Genomic DNA, 13,841 nt, shown 5'->3' on the forward strand with positions numbered 1-13,841 from the left:
GCTGCCCCAGGGCACCCCACTTAATTTGTATTGCACAGGTAGCAGAAAAGTGATGGAAATGATCCCTTTCAGGGTCTTATGTTCTGAGGAGTTTGATGTGCAGCAACAGGTTGGCAGTATGGCTTCCTACAGAAATACAAAGGACTTGTGCTTGAAAAAAAAATAAAGGATTCACTGATCTGTTTGATTTGGTTTGTATTTTCTTCTATATATAAAATTATTCCATGTAATTTATATTTAAACATAATTATACACTGACAGTGATCTCATATGAAGAGTGTGAATTTTTCATTTTATTGAGGGAAGATCTAATTTGCTATTCCCATGCGTGAAAAGCTGAGTATGTATGAATTCTGTAATGAGAAATGATTAATTACTTGCTTGAGAATGCTAGTCTTATAAACCTGGTTGACTATGCACAAACAACAAGATGTGCTGTGATTAGAGGAGGAAGTAGAAATAACCGCACGACCAAAAGTATCCATAAAATACCTGTGCAAAAAAGAATATTACAAGATCTAGACATCATTAAAAAAGTTAAGATACAGGCCATCTTGTATGCAATGAACCAAAAGATGCACAGGTAGAGGCTGCTTCCTCAGCACTGGTAGACAAGGACTCCACTTGCACATTTATCCTTAAGATACATCATGCCGAAGTTCTGAGCTATGTATAATTATCCTCTCCCACTTAATGTCAAGAGTAACTTCTCTTCCCACACAGCCCATGTACAAGCCGATTTACTTCATCAGGTTTTGGTAATATTGCATTCTTCACCCATTTGAATAAAGTTAGCTAAACCGACTTGGGACATAATTGTAGAAGATTACAAAGAATCTACTGCCCTCTTTACAATAACTCCTTTTGTCCCTATGAGTTCCTGATTGTCTAGTTCTATGCAGCCACTTCGTTTATAGAGCAGAATTCCATCCATATATTGGGATGTCTTTCAGAGCTTCTCAACCTATTCAAAGCATTAGCAGCAGCAATGAGAAATAACTTCCTTTATCTTCCACCCCACCTTCTTTTCACCTCAGATATTAGGTGAGTATTTATCAGCTCTACACTAGGACACTGTGGAGTAAATTCACTAGCATTTTCTGGTAGACCACACAGTAACCTATGTTTGTATGTAGGTATACTGCTTAACAAAAAGATCTTCCCAGTTTTCTCCTGTTCAAGGATATCTCAGAACTTGGTTCACACACACACACACACAAACAAAAAAACACACAAAAAAACCACAAAACAACTGACCAAACAAAACCAAAACCATGCTTAAGTTATAGCCACTTACAGCACAAACTGCTGTGCATCAAGTAAGGTACAAGAATGAGGCAAAGAAGCAAACGGAAGGGAGAAAGGGACTGAGGAATGAATGAATGTAGGCAGCTTCCTGTCAGAAGAGGTAACTGACGCCTTCCTGTGCACTGCCCTACTGCGTACCTTACCTTAGAGGTAACCATCCCAAGACACAGCTCCATTTTCCTGTGATTTCATTCCTTGGCTCTCCAGGGGAGATCAATAATTACAGCAGTGCTGGCTGCCTGCAGAAGCCTGGGGCCATGCAATAGAAATCCCTGCGAGGCCATAAGGAGAACACAGCAATTGAACTTAGAAGCACAGGAAGGAACAGAGCTTATCTAATACTTCAGCTCCACAAATCCCAAGTAGTGCTAAAGTAGCACATGGCCCCCAAAGCTGATACTCTGGGATGCTTTTTCCTTAAGTGAAAAGTTTACAAATAAATATTTATTTTGAAGAGTTACATTGCTTGTACACACAAAGTTTATCCTGTGGGTCCAGATGTTAGTGCTTTATTAAACACACGCATTGCAGGCCACTTGCTGTAAAGAATAGTGCAACTGCAGCCAATTTTTCTTTGGCAAACTTCCAGCAGGAAATAATCCTGTGTCAACTATGTCTTTCTCCTTTGGTACTGCATAGACTTAGACAATGCATCTGTTGGACTCACTTAAATATGTCCAAGTATGTGTTTCATTGTTTTTAAGCATCAAAGAGTTTTGCTGTTATAAATCATAACAAATAACCAATAACTCTAAACAAGAAAACCACAGGAGAAAATTGAGGTGCAGCTGTTGCCAGCCATTGAAGGAGATGGGGGAAAAAAAAAAAGATAGGAAACAGTTATATACATGATAGTGCTTGTTATCTAGATGATTTGTTTGAAGACAAGGTGCTAACAACATCTCTCATTTTTAAAGTGAAGATTTTGATGTAACACTGAATCACCATAGTTAAAAAATAATAGTAAAAATTGGTCTTTATTCCAGCAACAAGCCTAATGTAACATGAAGAGGGGCTCCCTGGGGAGCCAAGGAAAACAGCAGTGTATTTCCTAAAATACCTGGCACTGCTCCAGTGCTGCATCAGCATTCTTAAAATACATGCAATTGAAAAGACACCATTATTGCTGCACGATATGATTTTCAGACAAAGCAAAAAGTTCAACATAGTTCCATCCAAGTCACATCTGATCTGGAACACTCTGCGTAATACCCAAGCAGTTTAGAGAAGTAAATCCTGTTTTAAAAACTGTAGTACAGTATTTCCATGTGGACTTTGTGCAAAATGTGTGTTCCAGCCTTGGATATGGACAAGAAAAAGATAAATAAAGGGCCAAACTTTTAAAAATAAATGCTAACTTAATAGATGCTTTTAAAAAACCCAGGAAAAGTATTGTACTCCAGAGGATGTGCAACTCAAATACTCTGCACTAGTTACTGATCATATTGAGAATTAGCACTTAGCTGGGCACACGTAGGTTTGTAGACAAGTCTTCATGTTCTTTTTGATTCTTCCCACAGCAGTTTTGAAAACCTGGAAGTGTTCATCAGACCAGCAAGAAGTTCAGCTGCAAACATGAATGTTAGAATGTTTGTCAGAAGCCACAGGGGACTTGTAATCAAAAGACAACTTGGGTTGCCTTCTAAGGGACAGCATTACAGAAAACACTGCTGTTTGGGAGTCAGGTTTTCTTCTGATGACACAAATACCACGCTGGAGGGCAGCCAGACTGATTAACTAGGGGATCAATTTATGACTGTTCCACGCTGGGTACTGTGTGGGTTATAACTGAGAAGGATGCTCCTCTTAGTCTCCTGACCTCCCACACTGCCAGATCTGTGTCTCATTAACTTTGCTGGGACTGACATTGTGTGGGAACCGGATCTGAAAAGCAATCTTCTTCATTCTCTTTGAGCTCTTAAATCAGCTATTCCTTTTAAAATTAGGTACCAAAACATGGCCTTTGTTTTCTGCAGTCTTGGTCTTAAGTGTTCCTTACCAAAATTGTTAACTCTGTACACTCCTTCTCTCATTTAGAATTGGCTGATTTTCTGCAGAGATAACAAATACCACACAAGAGAAAGACAATTTAAGGATAAACTGTATTTTAGACTATAATGTAATCAATCACACAACTAGAAAAGAATTTTGGAACACCAGTTGGTCCTGCATGGACGGATGATCAGTCAGCCCTTGTCTTTTCATCGTGACTGAAATACGCAGAGCTGGGAAAAATTGGTAAGGTTGTGACATGACTGGTACAATTCTGTGCATGACCTTGAGTTCTGCAAGGTTGCTAGTATGAGATGAGAGATGACACCCCTTCTGTTACCTTATCTGTGAAGGACAGCAGTCCAAAGAAATTTTTCTAATAAATGAATTTCTGGAAGTTATAGTGCAAATCTGAAAAGTCAGATGCAGCAATGCTATAATATCTCTTTAGAATAACTTATTTCCTTAAGGAATTGGACCTGTGTATGTCAAGTGAGACTGAGAACTTTACTGGAAGGTCCAATTATTACTAGAATAAAAAAGCCAATGTAAAATAACCCGGTTGTTGTAACACATAATGCTGTGCTTTCTATGTAGTACAATGGAATGGAGTAAATAAGAAAGGTGGATGTAGTCTAAATGAAAAACACAGGAATGTTTCAACAAGGCAAATGGTACAACTGCTACCCAGAATTTCCCCTTGTATACTTGGAATCTTCACTGAATGTGTTTAACACATGACACGATGCTATCTTACACCTGCTGGTGGATACCTGATATCCACAAGTGGGAAAGAAATAAAAAACTGGGAAGAAAACTGGAAGCATCCCCTCTTTCTCTGTGCCTTTTCCACCTGTAGCACAAGGGTCTTTTACTACCATTATCTCTTAGCTCAGAGAAGCCTCAGGATGTTGCCCATGGATAGTGGTGAGAAGGTGTTAAGCCTGATAAAAGTCAGATGGTAGCAATGTAAACCAAGGTGGCAGAGGTACTTAAATAATCTTTATAAAGTTCATGAACTACCCACAACACCAGACACAGTGCTATCAAGACATCCTTTGCATGCTCCTTTAATTAAATAGGTTTAAAATACCTGTGAGTGCTCCTGGAGAAGAGTCTTCGGAATCCAGAATGATTAGAACAAACTGGAAGAATGGCTTAATGTCAAGAAGCTCAGTAGAGAGGTTCAAAGAAGAAAGAAAAAGCCCCTGTACAACTACCAATTGGAAAGCAATCAGCTCTATATCAAAATAGCAGAAGTTATCTGAAGGTCTAAGTTGATTCACAGATGAAAGCTAAAATGCCAATACAGAGAGCTACACCAGACTTTGAAAGGCATACATAAAACTGTAATGATCCACAAGAGGTTACAGGAATCCCAAAGAAATTCTCAGGAACACCTGAATAGGTGTTAGTCATGCAGAGAAAACTTGATTCTTCCAATTACAAAGCTGAAATTTCAACAAATATAAATCCAGAATCATGATTCATTTGTTAACCATAACCAAAACAGAACAGTACAAGAAGAAGTCATCTGAATTAGTGCCACAAATCTGGCCTAGATCCTCAAAGAAACTTCCCAGTAAGGCTGGTGGAACACCAAAGCCATATACCTACATAAAGATACTGCAGCATCTCTTAGCCTGAAGATTTTAACAAAGAGATTAAAACAACAGTGGCCCTGCAAGATCTACATACCTTCCCATAGTGCAGGAAGTTGGTTTCATGGCTTTCTCGCAGCCCTGTATTTTTTAGGACTGTACAATTCATTATTGACCTGAATGTTATGAGGAACATATCCCTGAAAACATTGCTTGGTCTCTTTCTCTTTCAAACTTTGCTTTACTGTTACACTTTAAAGCAACAAACAATAGCTTAGGCTAACAATGAATGGAAAGAGAAATATATTATACTAGCCATTAGCATTCTGCAATCTTTGTTTGCTTCATTCAGTCTGTTATTCCTTACAGTCTAGTTGGGCAGTAAGTTCTCCAGGATAAAGTATAAGCTTTTATTCCATGCTTGCTTGATGTCTAGATAAATCAGATCTCTTTCTAAAGCAATAACACAAGCCATAACAACATTATTAGAAAACCAAGGAATAAGTATGCATTGCAACAGTGTAAACAAAATAGCTTGCACCTTAGCCTGTGTCTGCCAGGGAGCAGCAAAGATTGGAAGCTTCCTCTAAGATGGGAAACTAGAAGCCACATACAAAACCACAACAAACAAAGCACTAGCCATCTTATAGCATGCAAACAATAATAACAATACAGGTATCACGACAGCAGGCAAGTTCAACAAAGAGCCCAAACCATTACAGAGGTTCACACTGTACACTATACACACTGTAAATAAAACATAGTTAAGGTACGGCCAGAAAAACCAGTCCACAGGCCAGGCTGATACCTACTGAATGTACCCAGGCACAGACATGACATAGTAGTTACCACAACAAGTATATATGTATATAAAGGTGGTTGAAAATCAGACCATAGTCTTAGCCTACATGTCCCAGTCTAAATGAACAAAGCCCATAAGTAAACAAACTTCTATAGCATAGCTCAAACAGAAACTAACCAACCAGGGCTGAGCTTATATGGAGCTCCTGGGCCCATGGGCAGAGGGTGTGGGTAGAGGCCCCAGGTGAGGTTGGTCAGGGCTATTAGTGCACTCAAGAACCAGTATAACTTTACTGCCTGCTAATGCTATGGCAATAATGACAGTGCTATCTTTTGCCTACCATTACTCATCAAGGGTAACTTAGACTCATTATAAATGCAATTTTTATAACTGTGTGTCTTAAATTTATTTTTAAAGCCTTCTAATGTAGTTATTCAAGTAGTCCAGTCACACACACAGAGAATCTAGTTTACATGCTTAGGTATGATTTATGCTGCATTTTAATGGACCTGTTTTGAGACAGTAATTTAAAATTTATTTGAAATGACAAATGAGAAAACTGTTTATGGCATACTTCATTGAAGGCCCCAGCACACACACTTGACTGAGTACTAGTTCACAGGAAACACCAATAAATATGCCAGTATTGCTGTCATCCACATGCTATTTTAAGTACCAGAGTCCTAAAATAATTTCAATACAAGGATTAACAGAGGGCTATGAACAAATAAGATGGCATTTGTGGATAGTTTGTGTAGGTGTTTCATGCCTCTGTTTTGGGGGACTGTTTAACACTTATCCTTAAAGCTCTGGGGTTTAGTAATTAAAAGATGGTAAGATAAAGCCTTAGAACAGGTGGAACAGAAGCAAAACGTAACCTTAGAAGTGAAGTGAGATGCTCCATAGAATATCTCGATTTTAAAGTGTTATTTGAATACAAATAAAGCCTAGAAATGTTACTTTAAAAAAAAAAAGAAGATATTTTTCCACTCAATCACAGCAAATCATAAGCAGTACCTGTCATAGCTGGTAACTGCAGCTGGAGTCTGATTTAATCCCAGGAGATGCCATGCAGGTGCCAATATCTGCAACTCTGCAGCTGGGACTGGTAAAATTGGTTTAAAAATGCTCCAGGAAAGCAGTGGCAGACAGAGTTGAAAAGAAATGAAAGGGCAGAGTTTCTGTAGAAATGCTAAAAAAGTTTTGTCTCATGCAAGTACATTGATGTAAGTGCTTTTGGAGTCATCTATACTGTGATTATTTTCTTCTTTCATGGGAAATGCACCTACTTGCAAATTTTTACAAGTTGAAATAATGTAAAGGAACCAGGAAGTCATAATTCTGTTCTCTACATCCACTACACTGCAGGAAAAATACAGCTATTTCTCATTACTGAAATAACAAAAGCTGGATCCTCAAATGACAGACTGACAGGACACCTCATTTGTTATGGTAATAGTATTGTTACAGATTGTTACTGCAGAATCCAGGTGCGTGCTCAGATCCTCTTGTATTCATTACCATTCAAAGAGAGAAAAAACCCAGCTGATTTGTGCCCCAAAACAAGTCACTAGCTGGGTGCAAAGGAAGATAATAAATGTGTCCAGACACACAGACATATCTGGAGTAGCAAGACATAGAAATGATACCGAGGAGCCTGATTTTGCCATTGTACTATGTATTACTATGTAGTAAAATTTTGTTCTTTGGGACTGGAGGGTATTTTAGCTGACACTGTGATAGACTTCAGAGAAGATGTTTGGAGGGTAATGCAGTACAGAGGTTTAAACGGCCTTCCTGTGAACTGAGAGGAAACAGGAGAATACAAATGATGACAGCAACAGAGCTTGGAATTGTGGCCTTGCATGTTATTACATGTGAGAACACACAGGCCAGGAAAAGGTTTACAAGTGAAGCTTTTAAAACAGAAAAAGCTAATGTAATGGAATAGAGGAAGTTTCTTTTGAAACAGTATTAGTGCCAGAAAATAGGATATTGCTGCACAAAGAGAAGAATGAAGGTGACCATTATATATTCTGTAAAAGGGGATTTAAGCTGTACACCAAATAGGGAAAGCAATGTTGTTGGAAGATTATCATTATAGTGAGTAAAAGGCCAAAATTAAAAAGAATCTGCTCTTTGTACAAAGTATTATGGCTGTTCACTGATAGCTTACAACTGAAGAATTACCCCTAAACCATAAGAAATACTTTAATTATTGTTTCTTTTAGTAACAGACATAACAGGATCTCTTTAGTAACAAGTATAACCATAACTCATTTGTACAACAGGGATATTGTAAATTATTTGGAAGTTAGAAAGAAAGCCTGTTTAGTCTCCATTGTATTTTGCATGGCAGATGCTTCATTTTCCTTTGCTGAAGCTGACACAGCTCACAGTGACCATTAAAGATGTTAACATTGTGATGCTTTTACTCCTGTAGTGTGGGTATATGAGATAACATGGTTAGTTTTTGTACATACAGACTGCTTGTACATGCCCTCCAAGAAGCATGTTGATACAACCTATGTTGGACTGTGTCACAGTGCAGTTGTGAGTTCAGTGTCCTAAGGTTCATTTGTTGGAGCAAAATTACTCTTGAAGGCAAAACTAGCTGTAATGCTGGCTTTGTGTGATGCAGCTCTTTAATCTGGTTACAAGCAAAACTATTTACCAATGGCTGCATTTCAGCTAAATCAGATTCAATCATTTTAATTGCATGGTTTTTAACTGTCAGTTTTACTGATGAAGACCCTAGTACATATGAGACTAATTCACATAGGGGACTTAAGTTCGCTTAACTCTTTCTTTTCCCATATTCACACAATCACTGACTGGTTTGCATTGGAGGGGATGTTATAGCTCATCCAGTTCCAACCCCCTGCCAGGGGCAGGGATACCTTCTACTAGAGCAGGTTGCTCCAGCCCTGTCCAACCTGGCCTTGAACACTGCCAGGGATATTGATATCAAAACCATTCAGACAAGTAGAACTTTCAAAAGGATACAAGCTGTGCGAAGAAAGTCCGCATTTCTTTTGCTGCTACAGCAGTTTCTTGCTGGTATTACTTACAAACGCTTAATGTAACCAAACCCATGAGCAGATTGGATTGCTTTCAAAGCTTACTGACCGTATCGTGGCACTCTTGTTACTTTGAAACCATCTCTGCCACAGACGTGTAGCTTCAGGTCTACCACAGGGACGGGTATCGGTCATGCTGGTGGGGCCTGGGCAAAATCAATGCGCCCGAGCTCTCCCGGAGGGAAAACCCAGCCCGTGTGCGAGGTGCGAGCCCGGGTGCGGGTGCGAGCCCCTGTTCGAGGGGCGAGCCCGGGTGCGGGTGCGAGCCCCTGCTCGAGGGGCGAGCCCGGGTGCGGGTGCGAGCCCCTGCTCGAGGGGCGAGCCCGGGTGCGCGCTGCCCGCGCCGCTCGGGCCCTCCGCAGGGCGCCCACCGAACGCCACAGCACGGCGCGCGCCCCCTCACCGCGCAGCGCCGGCGCGAGCCACCGCGTGAGGCGGGAAGCGCGAGGGTGCGAGCGCGCGCTGCCTCAGGGGCCGGCTGAGGCGGGCGCCTCGCGCCTCCACAGCAGCCCTCTATCCGCGGGGCTCGCCGTGCCACACGGCTCTGTTGAGCGTTTCGCGGTGAAAACAATGCCGGCCTCCCCCGGCCGCGTTCATCTGGCTTATTGTCCTTCCTGAGGAGCCGCCGAGCCCGGTGATTGCGGTCCTGGTCGGGCAGCGAGGGACCGACGCTATCTCACAGCCTCAGCGAGGGCCGCGGCCGGCGGAGATGCCTCTCCCTCACGCCTGAGGTGAGGAGGAACCTAAGCTGGCGGGCCGGCGAGCCAGCTGAGGGAGGGCTCCTCTCTCGCCGGTGTCCGGGTAAGCGGAAGGCTGGGCGGGCGGGAGATGGGGTCACTCGGGCTGGGCGGGCAGGGGTCCCTGCCTCCCCCCGCCGTGGGCCCGGCGGCAGAGCGGGCCGGGTCGGGCCGCACCGGGCGAAGGGCGGTGGAGCTGTCCCGGAGTGATGACGCGCTTCCTGCCCTCCCCAGCGGGGGTCTGCGCCTGGAGTCCGCAGCGGCGGCGGCTGTAGGCGGCGGCGGAGCAGGCGGGAGCGGGCAACAGGCGAGCGGGGGGGAAGGAAGGAAGGAAGGAAGCGAGCGGCGGGGCTTAGGCGCTGTGCAATGCTACAGTAACGCCGTTCCCGGTAGGAGCCCGCGAGGACCCCCTTGTCCTGCCCTGCCGTTGCACGTTGCATGGAGTGTCCGGTCCGTGCTGAGCCGCCGAGAGGGGGAAGACTCCGCGCAGGGCTGAGCGGCGGGAGCGCGGAGTCGCTCCGTGCCTGCGGCACCTCAGCTGCTGCTGGGTTTCGCGTGTAGATGCTGTATTGCCCCCGGCAGGCTGTCGGTCGGGAGGCGGGAGCTGCACTCCGTCCAGCACTGCCTTGTTCGCCCAACAAGTTGCCGGTTCTAGGGAGTACGGCAGTAGCCCGGCCCAGTGCTGTGCAGGGAGCCGGGTTGCCGTGGCCCGGTTGCGGTCCTGCCGCCGGGAGGGCTGAGCCCCGGGGAGGTGAGAGTGGCTCCCGCTCACCTTGCGTTCGTCAGGAACAGGGTCGAGGTGGGAGAGAGGCAAACCGCGGTCCTTTGGGATTGCTCCCTGTACCCTATAGGATTGGTATGGGAAGGAGGTACAGGGGCGGCATCTCCTCCCGGCCCCTCGCAGCCTGTTTCGGGAAGCTTCGCTTGGCCGTGTCGGGGGGTGAGTTTGCCTGAGGGACGGAGCCGTTGGGCGCTACTGGCAACCGCGATGGAGAAAAAAATCCCTTTTCGCAACACGTTGCGAAGCGACGACCTTCCAAGGACGGGCGTGCGGCGCCTGTGTACGCGTATATCTATAACCATATGTTCGCCTCTTCCCACTAGACCGTGGGACAGCTCGGGGTGGGAGTGGGTGGCAGGCCGGTCCCGTAGAGACACCGCGGACGGGAGGGAACGACGGGTCTGTCCCTGCGCAGCGCAGCCGAGGGTGGGATTGCTGGTGAGCCGCGCTGCTCGGCGGCCTCTCCCTTCCCCATGCTGGCCTGGAAGTGTAAGGGGCCAGCGGCTCTGGGCTACCTGCCTCGGTGCACCAGGGCCCCGTGCCCGCGTCTGGCCAGAGCACAAAACCTCCCTTGGTGAGTGGCAGCGTTGTATGCTTGTGGAGGGCCTGACCGCGCTGTGGGCTCGGGTCCCCGTGAGTGTCTTGGCACTTCTGGTTTTTCCTTGTCACCCTATCTCATGGCTGTGGGGTGCACCGCACAGGCTTGCTTTTGGGTGACAAGAGAACCCTGACACAGTGCCACCGCCTGGGCACACCTGTCTGGGGGTTGGGGCCTCTGCTGTCTTTGTGCTCACCTTCTGTAGTGCTTTTGTTCTGCTGACTAGCCACTTGAATTTATTTAATATTAATGCACTTTTTGTGTGTTAAAACACCGCTGCAGTGTCTAGTTAGAAGGATGGTGGAAATACTGAATGAAAAAAATGATCAAATTAAACAATTACCCACTTCCCTCCAATCTTTAAAAGTTTATTCTGTAGACCTGTATTTTAAAGCCAAGTTTGAGCCATATTAAGTTTCAAACCAGAAAGCCAGTTCTGAGTTTGAAAGTGTGTTATTTAAAGGCATCAGGATTCCTGCATTGTCAAGAGAGCCTGCTAGCTATGGCAAAATATCCATATCATGAATAAGAAAACAAGTAGCATGTGTCTGAGACTGTTCTAGCTTATGTAAACCGTCACTTACTCATACATGTATGGCAGTGTGTTGCAAGTGTGAGTGCAAGCCACCAGTGTTAGTTATACTACAATTTATAACATATCGGTACAAAATGCTTTCATACCTGAGATAATGGTCAGCCATTCTTCCAACAATACAGCTAAGTTAACTATGAATAAAGTTGGCTGGACTACCTTTTCTGCTTTAATTTTCAAACCATGACATTTTCAGTGCAGTTCCTTGAGATTGAAGGTTATCACACAGTTGGGGGGGGGGGATTAAACCAAACAACCCCCCTCTTTCCTCTGGGAAGTGCATTTTGTAAGATATGTGATGCTATATTTGACTCACTAGTCACTGCAAAATTAAAGGGATAAGTGGAATTCTAGCTTATCTGTTGGTGGCAAAATTATTGAGCTTGAGTAAGATGAGAATACTTTTTGTCTCTGATTGCCAATATAAGTCTTTGGGTTAACTGTGATAAACTTGGGTGATATTTAAGTTCTGAACCTTGGTATAAAATTCGAGAAAATACTATAGCAATTTCATATAAGATACCCATTCATTTTACCATGCAATTTACAGCAGTTTACTCCGAATAATTGTCCTGTGTGTTCTTAGAGTAACATCTGTTGCATGATATCATGTAATGGAATGTAGTACAGCCTAATTTAAGTTGATTTGAAATGTTGCCATTGCACTGTAGTAGTGCCTGAGAGGGCGAGAGCTTTTTGGTGTGTGATGGATAGATTGGTTATGAGTAGATTATGTTGAGAAAGACGAACTTGGATTTGAATTGTCAAGGATTAAGTACTTTTACTCTGAGCTTGGTTTGTTGTACAATTTTACTTAAGACTTCTTTCTTCTTCTGCCAGCTAATCTGATCACTGAATTCTACTTACATTAGGAAATGCATGTATAGTTATAAAGATAACTGATTAGTACAAAACACCACTACAGTAGATTCAAGACTTTTATTTTGGAGAGGAAGGAGTGGGCTTGAAAGAACTATCTTGCTGTGGCATAGCTTGAAGTGCATGATCTTCATGATGACTTGGAATTTTTGCTGTGGAAACCACTTAGTTAGTATTGCTCCCACAAAGATTTCACTGTGCACACTGTCACTTTATATCCCTACCTGTATAAAATATATCTATTAAATCTGTGCAAATGTAAGATCTAGGCGGCTTTAAAAAATGCCAGTACTGAATTAATTACCACAGCTGGACAATAATACAGACAACCTCCATTCCATCTTGTGGCATTGTAGTGTCAGATAGTCGCTGGAATATCAGTGTTGTATGTTCATGAAATGTGAGCAATACCATTTGCTGAAGCATTATTCCAGTCCATTATTTGAGCATTTATGTACTGAAACCATCACTTGAAGTAGTTTTCAGCTCCCACTCCTCTCTGACCCTCAGAGATTTCAATAAACTGCCAAATGTGTAGGCTTCCTGATTATTTTTTTTTTAATATGCAGAGTTTCTTGTTCAGAAGTTCTGATCCAGCTGCTGCCTTTGCATGGGGCTGTAATTAGGAAAGAAGTGTGAATGTGTTTACAGACTACTGTATCCAACCTTCAAAAATTCTTCCTTTCCAACCCCCCCCCCCCCATTCTTGAATACTTACAAGGTTTGGCAAGTCTTCTTATGCATGTTTCTGCAGACAATAGAATGCTGATGCAAATTGAGAGCAGCAAACAAAATGGTTGGGTGTTGCAAATATGGGGAGGCTGTCATAATAGGCAGTATTTTTCATGGTAGGTTTCATATGTTTACTTGTGTATTTTAGCATATCAGTTGACATAAATGTTACTGGTATATAGCTGGAAATTACAGTTTAGGTAGTCTTGTCTGTTGGTACTTGAAGGGGAATGCAGGTTTTTGCTTCTAGGCTTCTGCTTTTGACCACAAATAGTCATAATAGTGTAAATTGAAGAAATTCTAGAGGTAGGGGAGATGCAAATGATAAAGCAGAGCTTTTTTTCAGAGTAGCCTGGTTCCCAAATTCCAGAGGCTGTATTAAGCAGAATAATACAGGCTTTTGTAAATCTATGTAAGAGATTCCTATGATTATGCACATTGTGTTTTGTCTTAAGCTGTTTTATGTCTTATTTTTATTGTTGTAATTAAATTATTCATTCCTATTAAAAAATAAATCTGGTTGCCTTGAAGGTAGGCCAGGCTACTTAAATGCATAAGTAGCTAGGCTGATCCACAGGATGCTGAAATCCTGGTCTGATCAACGTTTAGAGAATTGTGACCTTCTATCTCTGTGTGCAGTAAAGACATGCCTTTTGAGTGAGGCTCATGCGCTTGGGGTTGAGGAGGTGGTGAGGAGCCTGCTGTTAGTTTTGATGCCAGACTTGGAAGTGTGACCCCT

General features: G+C 43.2%; 1 protein-coding gene and 1 long non-coding RNA gene across 2 annotated transcripts in view; one reads left to right on the top strand and one right to left on the bottom strand.

The window, feature by feature from the left end:
• Positions 1 to 1,451: 1,451 nt before the first annotated feature.
• Positions 1,452 to 8,912, bottom strand: LOC133209161 (uncharacterized). The gene is made up of 3 exons (XR_009724620.1): positions 8,833 to 8,912; positions 2,746 to 2,875; positions 1,452 to 1,580 (listed from the first exon to the last, which is right to left on the bottom strand). It is a non-coding gene; the product is annotated as an uncharacterized LOC133209161 (long non-coding RNA).
• An 859-nt stretch (positions 8,913 to 9,771) lies between these two features.
• The window catches only part of TLN2 (talin 2), a 150,452-nt gene continuing 146,382 nt past the window's right edge, over positions 9,772 to 13,841 (top strand). The window contains exon 1 of the mRNA XM_061347597.1: positions 9,772 to 9,909. The gene's annotated coding sequence lies outside the window, so the exon portion shown is untranslated. The remainder of the gene's footprint in view (positions 9,910 to 13,841) is intronic.

This window comes from Neopsephotus bourkii, unplaced genomic scaffold (genome assembly GCF_033783945.1).
Source record: "Neopsephotus bourkii isolate Nb327-2 ecotype Australia unplaced genomic scaffold, CSIRO-AGI_Nbou_v1 NB_318, whole genome shotgun sequence".
In the NCBI taxonomy this organism is placed as follows: Eukaryota; Metazoa; Chordata; class Aves; order Psittaciformes; family Psittacidae; genus Neopsephotus; species Neopsephotus bourkii.